Below are 12345 nucleotides of genomic sequence, written 5' to 3' on the forward strand. Positions count from 1 at the left end.
CAAGCTCCTTCGGGCTCGAGCCACACATCTTATTTCTGTTGGGGCGGTGTGGGGCAGGCATTGCTTGTAACTTCTTCTTAGTGCCTCAGACACTTGTTGGAGTCCGAGGCTCACCAAGGCAAGCGTTTTCATTAGCAGAGTGCGATTGCTTTCTGCAGCTACTTGAGGCCATTTCTTACTGACGTCAAGTTGCAAAATGGAGCATTTCTAATTGGTGCTGTGATTTTTTTTGTTTGTTTGTTTTTGGAAATCTAAAAATACAGGAGGTAGGGGTGGTCAGGAGGCTATGGGTTTGTGTATGGATGGAATTCATTTTCAAAGACAATGTGAAAAGCAGACTTTTTGTCTTGTTAAAAAAAAAACAACTTTTTTTTTTAAAGCTTACAAATTCTCAAAAAAAGAAGAGTCCAAATTGGCTGAACTTGAAGTTCCCTGCTGCCTTTCTCCTCCTTCAGTGCCTTTTTCTAAACCTACTTCCCTTAAAATGACTTTTATTGATTTTCACTCAATGAGAGTTATTCTTCAGAATGAGGATGGAGGGGTCAGAGAGAGAAATTTACCCGGTGTTACCCGAGGAATAGGTGTGCCTCCGGATCCAGTCTTGCTTTATTTGTTCTGTTTCCTGTATCCAGAAACCTGTACACTGGGGAAGGCGAGGGGCCTCTGTGTCTTGGTCAGAGCTCGAGTACAGTATACTAATAGATCAATTTATGTGTTCATTCATTCAGCAAACATTTATTGAGCAGGCATGTCCTAGGCATTGGAGATACTAAGATGAATAAGACGTAGCCACCGCTCTCTGTGACCTCCAGAAGTACAGGAAGCCACTGGTCTGGTGGGGGTTCAGGACAGTGAAGGCTTCCAGAATGAGGTAGCTGCTTGTCCTCCATCAGGGACTCCTTAGAGAATAAGATCAGCCCTGAAAAATAAATACAAATATCTGGTCATGTTGGCCAGGAAAACGCACACTTTACTTATATGTCTCATTTTGTTGAGAAATTTTTCCCCTGTTATTTCCTGCCTCCACTCTTTGGTCTATATTTAACATTGCCTTCTGAGCTATTTTTCTAAATCCCGATCTGATCGTGTCATTTCTGGCTTGATGACTTTTTCATAGCTGTTCATTCATTCATGGTACCTATTTCTCAATCACCCAGTGTGATATTTCAGGTGAGTATTAAGTGTTTAGGATGCTGTGATAGGCAAGCAGCCCCTCCCTTCAAGAACCTTAGCGGCTGGACCAGGGAGAGCGTCTTGAGCCCTGATCCTCCTATGTAAATAGGTTCATTCTGTCACACTCCAGGCTGTGTAAGACTAAGTGTGTTTCTCACAGACTCGCAAGAATAGATTTCTGCTTGAAGAAGATCAAGATCAAGAATACCTACTGGTAGGGCTGGAAAGTTTAATTCACTGTCCCAGAACCCTGTGGGAAGGTGAAGATAAAAGTACTGGATGCTAGGACAGTTGGGCTTGAGAAGAAAGGGCTTCGGGGTAGAATGGCTTTCTGAAAGAGATCATGCCTAAAGCAAAGTCCTGGGGTACCAAAGGGCATGAGCTGGCTGTTGGGACATGTGACAGATGAGACACATGTATTAGTGGCGGTGGAGCAGAATGGATAAAACGAGTAGATAGTGCAAAGTTGATTTGTTATATTGTCTTCCATATTATGGTTCTGAGTGGTCTAATAACAGCTATCTCCATCTCCAGAGATGGAGGACTGGGTGACAGTTTAATTCCCATGACTGGAAACCACAGCCGTCCTAGTCTGGTGCCGAAGGCCTGGAGGATTCCTGGAGAGATGTCTAGTCCATCTCGGAAACCTAAGAGTCTGGGTTCTGATAGCAGAGAAAGAAGGCAGTAGCCCAGCGGTGGCACCAGCAAGACATCAATGAGATAAAACGAAACAAAACAACGCCATTCCCTTGGACTTCCTTTCATCTGGCTGCCGCCCAAAGGTGCCACTCACACTGAGGCCTGGCCTTCCTGTTTATAAAATCCTTCACAGGTGTGGCACTTAGCTGATTCCAGATCCAGCCAAGCTGTCAATCAAGATCAGCCTTCCCTGACTAGCCTCCTCACTACCCAGGCTACCTTCGTACCTTCTAGTCCTTTGTTTTTGAAATTAGGAACAAGTTTCCCTGGGTTATTTGACTTTACAACTGAAAACTAAGAAAGCGCTGGCTTTATGTGCCTTACGTTTCTGGGATATGCTTAAGGGTAACTATATTTTTCAAGATTAAAAAAATTAAAAGGATGTGTAGTTTCCAAGTGTGAAATGGCTTCGATACCACCACATCGCACGGCGATACTCATCATCGCCTCTCTCTGCCAGAAGAGTTTCAGATGTGACTAAAAGCGCCGAGAAATGTCCCCGTGGTTCTGTGTGCACTGATTTCTGTCCTGAAGCACACTTCCCCTTCAAAGTGTCATCCCGTAGAGTAGTCATTTTTTGGCTTCCCCTAAGGTGGGGGGGGGGGGTAGGGGGGGAAGAGGCTGGGTGTGGTGGCACATGCCTGTAATCCCAACACTCGGGGAGGCAGAGGCAGGTGGATCTCTGCGAGTTCAAGGCCAGCCTGGTCTACAAAGCAAGTCCAGGACTATACAGAGAAACCCAGTCTCAAAAACAAACAAACAAGAGTTTCGTTTAGCGTCATTTTAAATTATGTCCATGGGTTTAACTCTGTGTGTAGGTTTGTGTACACGCATGTGGTACCCACAAAGGCCAGAAGAGGGCCTTTGGTCCTTTGGAGTTAAGAGTTACAGGTTGCTGTCAGCCAACAGACGTGGGTGCTGGGAACCAAATGCAAGCCTTCTACAAGGACAGCAGTATGTGCTCTCAGCTTCTGAACCATCTCTCCACCCCACCCAGCATTAGGGTTAATCACATATAAACATCGTCCCAAACATTACTTACTTTTTGAATATCTATGGTTGTTGATACCTTCTTACTGAAGGGCTCCAGGCTGGGCTACCTTCTTGTGCATTTCCTCCAAGCGTCATTCTGAATTTCACGATAGCTCTGCTCACACTGTCTCCCACGCACACATTTTCACATCCATCCCCGCTACTGGAGCGCCTCTATCGGGGACTGTCTTTAACTCACTCCTGTATTCTTAGGGACTGGCGATTGGTAGGCGTGCAATAGGTTGAGTTTGAGGACCACTCCATACTCTGGATCACTTTCGCTCTGACACAAAGCAGAATCTTTGCTGGGAGTGACGGTACACACCTCTAACCCCAGTGTCCGGGAGGCTGAGGCAGGAGGCCCACAAATGTCAGGCCAACCTAGCCTAGGTAGAGAACAATTTTCTCAGAAGCAAAAACAGCCAGCGACAATGAAGGAGCTTGATTCCTCATCTTCAGGGACTGACATGGTGAGTGTGTGTGGTGCGTATACATGCGAATGTGCAAGTGAGTACCCATGTGTGTGTGTGTGTGTGTGTGTATCACTATTTCTAGTTACCTTGGTTTGGTTTTTTTTTGTTTGTTTGTTTGTTTTTTTTTTTTGTTCTTTTTGTTATTTTGTCTTTTTTTTTTTTTTTTTTCCAGAGCTGAGGACCGAACCCAGGGCCTTGCGCTTGCTAGGTAAGCGCTCTACCACTGAGCTAAATCCCCAGCCCCCTAACACTATTTTCTAAACAATTGAAATGTGCTTCTTAAAGTATGAAGCCATCATTTTGGTGGAAGTTTCCTTTTCTAAAATTTCACACACCTGTCCTACATAATTATATGTAGGACATATATATATATATATATAATATATATATTATATATATATATATATATATATACACATGTCCTGTGTGGACATAGCCCTGAAAGTGTCAGGGATGTGCCAGTTGTTATGTGCTAGGCTTGTTCTCCACGTACTTGCTCCACCACTGCCTTCTGTATGCTTTGTAATGGACATTCAAATTACCAAACCTGTATATTTGCATTGGAAAGAGGCAGGAATGTAGGAAGCATAAAGCCCTGAGACTGGGGAGATGGCCTTACACACGCGTCTAAGGACCTAAATCCCGTCCTCAGCACCTGCATAAAACACGCCCAGCACCGGGGAAGCCGAGACCAGAGGATCCCTGGGGCGCACTGATGGCCAAGCCACCCTAATTCCTGGAGGCTGTCCTCTGGCCTCTTGAGGCCTGCAGGCATACATACTCTTATATACCCAAACGTATTTGTATAAACACACACATTCACACGAATTTACACACACATAGCCAAAGCCAAGGTCGTCTCTTTCTCCCTGTGCATGTACTTCTTGGACATATACTCACTCGTATCCACTTTCCAATTGCCTAGACACAGTGGCTGTTAGCAGCTTCATGTGTTTCACCTCAGGTTTTTTTTTCATGGAGGGTGTGCACACATGTATGTGGACATAGAGATATGCCATCATGCTAAGTATACTGCTCTTTGACTTACACGTCTTCTCTCACTTGATAGTACCTCAGAGGCCTCCTTCCATGTCAGTCCATGCAAGTCTATCTCACTCTCTTTAAGGGCTGCCCCCTTTTAATTTGACCGTCTTTAATCGTCTGTAAATGGGAAAGCCAAATAATCAAGCTTATTAGAATTGTACCTAAGAAAGAGGAAATCAGCTCTGCGTGAAGGCTTGTGAAATTCTCCTAGGAGTGAAATGTGTTAACTTTAGTGCATAGACCTGGCAATGTTTATTTTGGCTATTCTGGGACTCTTCTTGCTTATTTCCTGCCTTATTGTGTTTTGGATAGCTGAGGTTACCAAACACATGACCTGTGAATTAGCAAGGTATTATATGTTTGGTTTAGCATTGTACGTTTTTGCTATTGTTTTGCATTTGCATTAAGCTTGTCTTTCATTTTCTTTCTTTCTTATATTATTATTATTATTATTATTATTATTATTTTGGTTTTTTGAGACAGGGTTTCTCTATGTAACCTTGGCTGTCCTAGGCTCCACTGTAGACTAGGCTGGCCTTGGACTCAGAGTGATCCACCTGCCTCTGCCTCCTCAAGTGCTGGGATTACAGGAGTGTGCCACTGCACCTGGCTGCATTTAAGCTTTTCATTATATTGTCCTTATAGACAGTAACTATTCTACTTTTTAAATATTTGCAGAACACTGCTGATGATTGTCGCTAAAATGTCTGGCTTGATGGGCTGTCCACTTGTCAGATTGTGGCCTCCATCTGAAGGGAAACTCTACACGTTGATTTGAAGAAGCCCTGGAGGTGTTTGGCACATATCTTTAATCCGAGTACTCAGGAGACAGAGGTCTGAGATTCTCTGTGAGTTCAAGACCAGCCTGGTCTACAGCATGAGTTCCATGACAGCCAGGGCTACACAGTGAGAAATGGTGTCTCAATAAACAAACAAACAAATAATTTAAAACTAATAAAATACAAAGAACAAAGCTGGGCGTGGTGGTGCACATCCACAATCCCAAAAACTGAGGCTTGGCTGAAGCTGGAGGATCATGAGTTGGAGCAGGCCAGCCTAGGCTACATTGTGAAATACTGCCTCAGCAAATGAAAACAAACAGGCCATCCAGCACCTTGACATACAAATGCTAGAATCCATGCAAGGATATCTGTTGTCTTCTTCTGAGGTAAATGGCTTAATCTGACTGACTCTGCCTTCAGAGTCCTCTGTGACTGTCTTTGCCCCAATGTCTTGGTCCAGGGCCTTTTCACCTGTCACCTGCAACTGATTTTTCACTTAGTCTCCCTGCTCTTGTCAGCCTCCATGCTGCCCGATCTTTGACTACTGCTTGTTTTGAAACAGAAAGCCTACCTTTCTGTCTATACTTTAGAAGTCCTCATTGTCTCTGAGGTAAGGTCCACTTTCCTCACTTTGATGCACAAAGCCTATTGTGATATGACCCACTTCTGCCGGCCTCTTGAGGCTGAATGCCTCATAGTTCAATTTCCAGGGACCACAAGTGGCTCATGGTCCCTGAAACCCTTTCCAGGGGAGGGCTCAATAAATACATGCTAAATTAATGAATGAAAGAGTTTGCGTTCCTAGGGTGGCCATTCAACACACTTAGCCCAAGGCGGCCTCTGTTCACTTGTAATCCCAATTAATGAGTAATTTTATGATTAATTTATGATTATTTTATGATTCAACTTTTCTCGCACCAACAGATAGATGGTCACCCTAATTACAGCATTGGTCACAGTGATGTCCGACTTGTTTTTGGGTCCTCCACTAGATGGAAAGTGCTCTGGGGACAAGAGTTCTGTGTGGGGGCTAGAGAGATGGCTCAGCCGTTGAGAGCACTGACTATTCTTTCAGAGGACCCGGGTTCAATTCCCAGCACCCACATGGCAGCCCACAACTGTCTGTAAATCCTGTTCCAGGGGATCTGACACTCTCACAGACACACATGTAGGCAAAACACCAATGTATATAAAATACAAATAAATAGTTGTTGTTTTTTTTAAAAGAGTTCTCTCTGTGTGTATATCTAACCCATGACCTTGCATATGCTAGGCATGTTTTTTTTTAATTTTTAATACTCTTTTATACTGACATTGTTAGGTACTGAGGTGATAACCTTGAATAAAACAGACAGTCCTTGCCCACATGACGTCTTTTGTTTGTTTGTTTTTTGAGACAGGGTTTGTCTGGGTAGCCTTGGCTGTCCTGGACTCTCTTTGTAGACCAGGCTGGCCTTGAACTCAGAGATCTGCCTGCCTCTGCCTCCCCGAATGCTAGGATTACAGGTGTGGGCCATCGTGCCCAGCTTCACATGATGTTTAAAACCAAACAGGAAAGAAGAGTCTAGTAAACATAGCACTGCCAGTACATGACTGACATGGCTAAAGACTTAGCAGTTCCGAATCCCTTAGCAGTAGCCCGAATCCCTCGAACAGAGGTTGTCATAGTCACAGAATTCAAGGTGAGGCTATTAGCAGCTCATTTAAAGAGTTGCCAATTAAACATCTTCAATATGATCACCACACAGAAACTTAATTTTTGTTGTTTGCTTGAGACAGTGTCTTTCTTCTAGCCATGGCTGTCCTGGAACTCCCCATGTAGACCAGGCTGTCCTGGAACTCCCCATGTAGACCAGGCTGTCCTGGAACTTCCCATGTAGACCAGGCTGTCCTGGAACTCCCCATGTAGACCAGGCTGTCCTGGAACTTGCAGCAGTCCTCCTGCATCTGCCTCCTTGGAGCTGAGATTACAGGCATCAACCACGGAGCCCGGCTCTACACAAACTTGAGCATGAATATTTAGATACATGCCGAACATGAGACAAAATGAGGATGAAGTCATCTCGTAATGGAACACTGGTCTCATTCTGTTTTAGTTCGCTTATAATCCTGTGCACTTTTTTTTGCAGGATGGATTATCCTTATGTATCCTAGGGGAAGAGAATTTTTTTTTCCAGATGAGAAATCTGACTTTTCAGAAACCAAGCCACAAAACAAAAGAATTACTTCTAAAACCAGGCTTAGCTTCCGGCTGGGCTTTGCCTTCTGAGCTGGGCTACCTGCTCCCCCGGACTTGTTAGCTGTGTTAAAAGCAAATCACAAAACGCTCTCAGCCTGTTTCTTCTTATAACACCAGTAATATTCTCTTCAGAATTAAAGGGTTAAATGAGATTATGTAAAAGACATTTAGTCTCATAGCCCGGCTCCAAGAAGGTTCTCAAGTAGGTTAATTCTCTGTCTATTTCTCCGATATATCTTTTTGTAGTTGGTGAATTAAAACAATCTGAAGAGAAGGAATTATGTTATGAGCATCAGTGACACCAGTGAAAAATTTTTATTCACAATTCTGGGTGTTAAACTAGGCCCTTTCCACTCTCTAAATGTCAGTTTTATTCATAGTCACTCACAGTTTCATTTTTACAGGTGAAGACCCCAAAGTAATATTCGAGGCACTAAACAGCAGGTTGGATCCTACGGGGAAACCGGCGGAGTTTTATAACGGGGCCAGGGTTTGCTGGTCAGTGAGCAGCGCTGATGTCAGTCTTACAAGATTTAGCCATTTCCTCTCGGTCACTTTGGCTCAAGAAAGAACCGCGCACCAACCCAACCATTTCGGAAATCTCCGGAGGGTAAGGAGGAGAGACGTAAACAAAGGCAAAAGACCTCCGTAGTTTCCACCGGGGCGGGCCACCTACGACCCTCCAGTGAGGGCAGCTAGGTCTGTTCTCCGGGAGTGCCCGGGGTCTGGACTCCATTTCCCAGAGTCCCTTAGTACCCTAATGTATTCAGTGCTCAGAGTGCCTGTATGTGTGTGAGTGTGAGAGAATGTGTGCGTGCGTGTGTGTGAGTGTGTGTGCGCGCGCGCGTGTGTGTGCGCCTCCGAGTCCCTGGGAGAGTGGAGGCTCATTCACTGATTAGAGCCAGCGCTGAGAGGCAGCACTGCTCTTCTCTCACGCCAACCGAGTCTCTTGATCTGTACATGCAATCCCAGGCAGCTCGCGAGCACAACCCCGGGGCCAGCCGCCTGCTGCTGCTGCTGCCGCTGCCGCCGCCGCCGCCGCCGCTGCCTCCGCCGGCTCTGCGCACCCGGGACCTTTCATGCACCACCCTCTCGGGCTCCTCACCTCGGTGTCCTGAGAAGCGCGCCCGTCCTCGCCAGGAATTTCCACGGCAAGTACGGAGCTCAGGAAGGGGTGTGGATGCGTGTGCGTACACGAGAGGGGTGGGCGCGAGGGAGGGCGGCCGGGTTGCCGAGGGACCTGGCTAACTTTCCGGGCCGGTCTCCCAGGGATTCGGGCGGCTCCCGCGCGGCGGGGGCGAGGACGGGGACTCGCACGGCCGCGTCTCAGATCGCGGTGACCGAGCCTCCCCGGCTGTCGGTGCTGGGCGCGCTCCGTGCGCCGCCTCGCTCAAACTTTCCGTCTCGAGTTTTCCTTAATGTGTTTTATTTGGGGGGTGCGAGGGGGAGGGACCAGACGCTGGAATTGGACGAGCAGGGAGGGCGAGGGGGATAGCCAGGGGAAGCGAGCAGGACTTCTCCTTTTTTTAATTTTTAATTTTTTTATGTTTTAATAAGCCCCGTTTCCACTTTGTCTGGGTGCACCGCGAGTGAGCCCCCTTGCCTTAGCTTCCCGGTGCACCCCGCTGTGATTTCCAGCCGGCCGGGGCCGAGGGCTCCCCAGTGGGGGATCTGATGTGGCCGGCGGGATAGGAAAAGGAGAGACGCGTTACGGTCCCAGCCGCACAGCACACCGCGGACCCGGTGGGGTCCCCGGGGTTCTCCGGAGCCTGGGCAGCCGCGGAGGCTCGCCTCACTTTCTCCTGGCGGGGGCGGGCGTGAAGGAGAGCCGTGGGGGTGGGGTAGGGGTGGGACGGGGGGACCCTCCGCCCGCGGGAGGAAGGCAGGTGCTGCCACCGAGGTGAACCATGCTGCGAGTAAGCGGGAACTCCCCTCCACTGGGCTGGACCGGCCAGGCCTCGGAGTAGCGCGATCCGTGCTGGTCTCCTGGGACTTGGGGGACCGGGCTCCCCTCTTTCAGCGATTGTGAGGAACGAGGCGAGAGGAACGATCCTGCAAAACCACGCGCCTTGCTCTTTTTGTGTGTGTGTGTGCTGTTATTATTATTGTTGTGTGTTTTTTGTTTTTTGTTTTTTTAAACCTCCGCCCTGCGTTAAAACTGAGTAACAATTTCTCTTCTTCCGACTTGAGAGCAAAACTTTTCAGCGAGCACGCCGGTCGCTGCAGCCGTGCCGCCGCCGCCGCGCTCGTCAGCCCGGGCCGAGCGACCTCGTCCGCCCGGAGCCCGTCCCCGCCACCGCGCGCCGGAGCCTCCGGCCACCCCCCACCCCCAACCCGGAGCTTTTCAGGGCTCGGCCTGGGCGTTTCGCCTTTGTGTTTTGTAAGAGAAAGGCTTTTCTTCCAGGGCACAACAAACTTGGGCGGAGAGCTTCCGTCTGGCCCCCCGGGCGAGGCCGCCCACGGTGGCGAGGCCATCTAGGGACGCGAGGTTCCTCCTGCGCCACAGCGTCCCCTGCGAGAGCTCGAGGCCCGGGTGCCCGTGGCCCGCGAGGGGCCTGCTGGAGCCCCGAGGGGACAGGGTCTCGGGGTGTCGGAAGGCGGAGGACACGTTCTCCCTTCCCATTAGGAACGTACTGCCTCTCCTGCCCCGGGTCACCGCTCTAGCCCAGGCCCGGGCCGGTAGCCGGACGCACATCGGGTGGCTGCAGTGCTCGGGGCCGGGGCCACCCGGGTGGGGCGCGGCCCTGTCTGGGTGGCCCGAGCAGTCCCGGGTCTCCCGCCCGCGCCCCTTCGCTGCCCCAGAAGCAGCGGAAAAGGGAAGGCACCGGCTCTCTCTCTGCTCACGACGTCCTGCGGCCACCACCGACCTCCCGCCTCCTCCGTGGTCTGAGCTCGAGAGGCAACGGTGGGGTTGGGGGGGAGGAAAAATAAAGACAGAAGTGGGGCGAGCCGGGAGTGGGGCCGGGGTGGGGTGGGGGCGGCGGAGCGGGCTGGGACCCCGCACCCCCCTCCTCGCCGGCTTTCCCCCCCCCCCCCCCGCCAAGGGGAGACGAGCGAAGGGGGAAACGGGCGGACAGAGAGCGTCGAGAAAAAGCGCGGCGGGCGTTTCCCGTGCGGATCCCTCCCGCCCGGCGGAGGCCGCCCGGGGTCGAGCGGCGCGACTCGTCTCGCCGCGTTCCGGGGCGCGGAGCGAGCGGGGACACACCTGTTCTCCAGAGCCACGCGGGGTGCACGCGGCCGCGCCGCCCCTACCTGCTGCGCCCACGCTCGCAGCCCGGGAGCCGCCGGGGCCCTGCGGCCCCGCAGCCGCCCTCGGCCGCGGCGGAGCGGAGGAGTCGGGGGCCGCCGCGCCCGGGTGACCCGCGGGGCGGGGCGGGGCGGCCGAGGGGCTCCGGGGCCCTGGACTTTGGTCGAAGGCGGGCGGCGAAGCGTCCAGCCCCTGCCCCCCGCACCGTGTGCGCCCGCAGGCCCCGGCCCCCGGGCTCCTGCCTCTTCCTGCCTTGTTCCCCCAAAGTTAAATTGTTTGGGGCGGAGGAGGTTGTTGGGATCTTTGTACAAAGGCCACCGGGAGAGAGAGAGAGAGCGGTCGGGCCACGGCGGCGGTGGGTTTGGCTCAGGGTTGACCCCAAGTTTTTATAGGTTTCTCCTTCTCCTCTCGTTCCCTCGTTTTCCCTCCAAGAGTTATCCCCGGCCGCCCCGCGCCCCCCGGGTGGAGACTCTTGGCGGCTGAGCCCGCACCCGCACGCTCAGCATCCGCGCCTCCGCGTGCTCCCGGGTCCGTGCGGCGCCGCGGATTCGCGTCCGATGGCCAGGCAGGACCTGGGGCTAGGCTCGGACGTGCCCCTGGTTCCCCGGCCAGGTCCGAATCGCAGGCGTCGGCCCTAGCCTGCGAGACGAGTTAGCCTTACGCTCTCTGAGCCCTCGCATATGGTGGTAAAAATTCTGTTAGGGCGGTGTTTCCACTTACCCGCTGGGCATTTGGTGTGCCGGGTGGGGGACATTTCTCTTCAAGCGAAGTATGTGAACTTAAAAAAAAAAAAATTCTTTCCTCCGTTCTTCGAAACCCCCTGCTATTCTGGCCTCATTCCCCATTGTTCTTTGCTTTTTAAGTTGCCTGTTAATTTTTTAAAAGTTTATTTATGCAAAGGAAAAATATCGTTTAATTTGTTCTATTATTTTAAGTCATGGCTTTTGGAAACGGTTCAGAGACCACAAAAATGTCACCTGTTGTAATAAGCAGAGGAGCGTTGCGTGTGCATTTTAATTGCCAGCAGAGTCCTAGTTTGGTGCGCGCCCTGAGCTCGGCTCTGGGAAAGAGCTTGCTTTGTGGCAATCATTTCCAAGTGGGTTTGGCTCTCTACAGCCAGCAGCAGCAGCAGCAGCAGCAGCAACACGGCTTCCTTGCACTACCATCCCGGAGCGGGTGAAGAGGCCCCGACCCAAGGCAGGGGTGGGAGACAGCTCACTCGCTGCGACTTTCTGTCTGGCTTTCGGTTTTTCTACACGAAAGTGGCTAGTTTGCACCGGGAGAGCGCGGACCGCTACTTACCAGCCCTGTACCAGATAATTGCACATTCTAAAAGCCGGCTTCTTCATTTGTCTTGGTTCTGGCATGTTTAACCACGCAATTAGTAATCTCACTAATTATTCAGTTAGCCGACGTTTTGTAACCACTTTAAGCCAAAGTCAGGTGTATGATTTAAGAAAGAAACAAACTCCCACACGTACAGAACTGAGCCAAACCCATCACGTCAAGGATTTGAAATTTTAAAAACTCGATATTTGTTGGTCCCTCTGTCCAACCTCACTGCCTGCCGGACAATTTATTTAGCTTCGTGGATTGATCCCTCCTCCTTGTTTAGTTAATTCAACAAAGACTTTTTGCAATCTGTTTGGAGTTTGT

The 12345-nt window shown here is 50.5% G+C and overlaps 1 protein-coding gene across 4 annotated transcripts in view; it reads left to right on the top strand.

The window, feature by feature from the left end:
- The first annotated feature begins 8303 nt into the window (after window positions 1-8303).
- Rnf220 (ring finger protein 220) overlaps window positions 8304-12345 on the top strand; it is a 219281-nt gene continuing 215239 nt past the window's right edge. The window contains exon 1 of one of the 4 annotated variants that reach the window (XM_060379743.1): window positions 8304-8593. The gene's annotated coding sequence lies outside the window, so the exon portion shown is untranslated. Of the gene's footprint in view, window positions 8598-12345 lie in introns of all 4 variants that reach the window. The other 3 variants (XM_060379741.1, XM_060379740.1, XM_021633393.2) reach the window with 3 other exon arrangements.

Source organism: Meriones unguiculatus, chromosome 3 (assembly GCF_030254825.1).
Source record: "Meriones unguiculatus strain TT.TT164.6M chromosome 3, Bangor_MerUng_6.1, whole genome shotgun sequence".
In the NCBI taxonomy this organism is placed as follows: Eukaryota; Metazoa; Chordata; class Mammalia; order Rodentia; family Muridae; genus Meriones; species Meriones unguiculatus.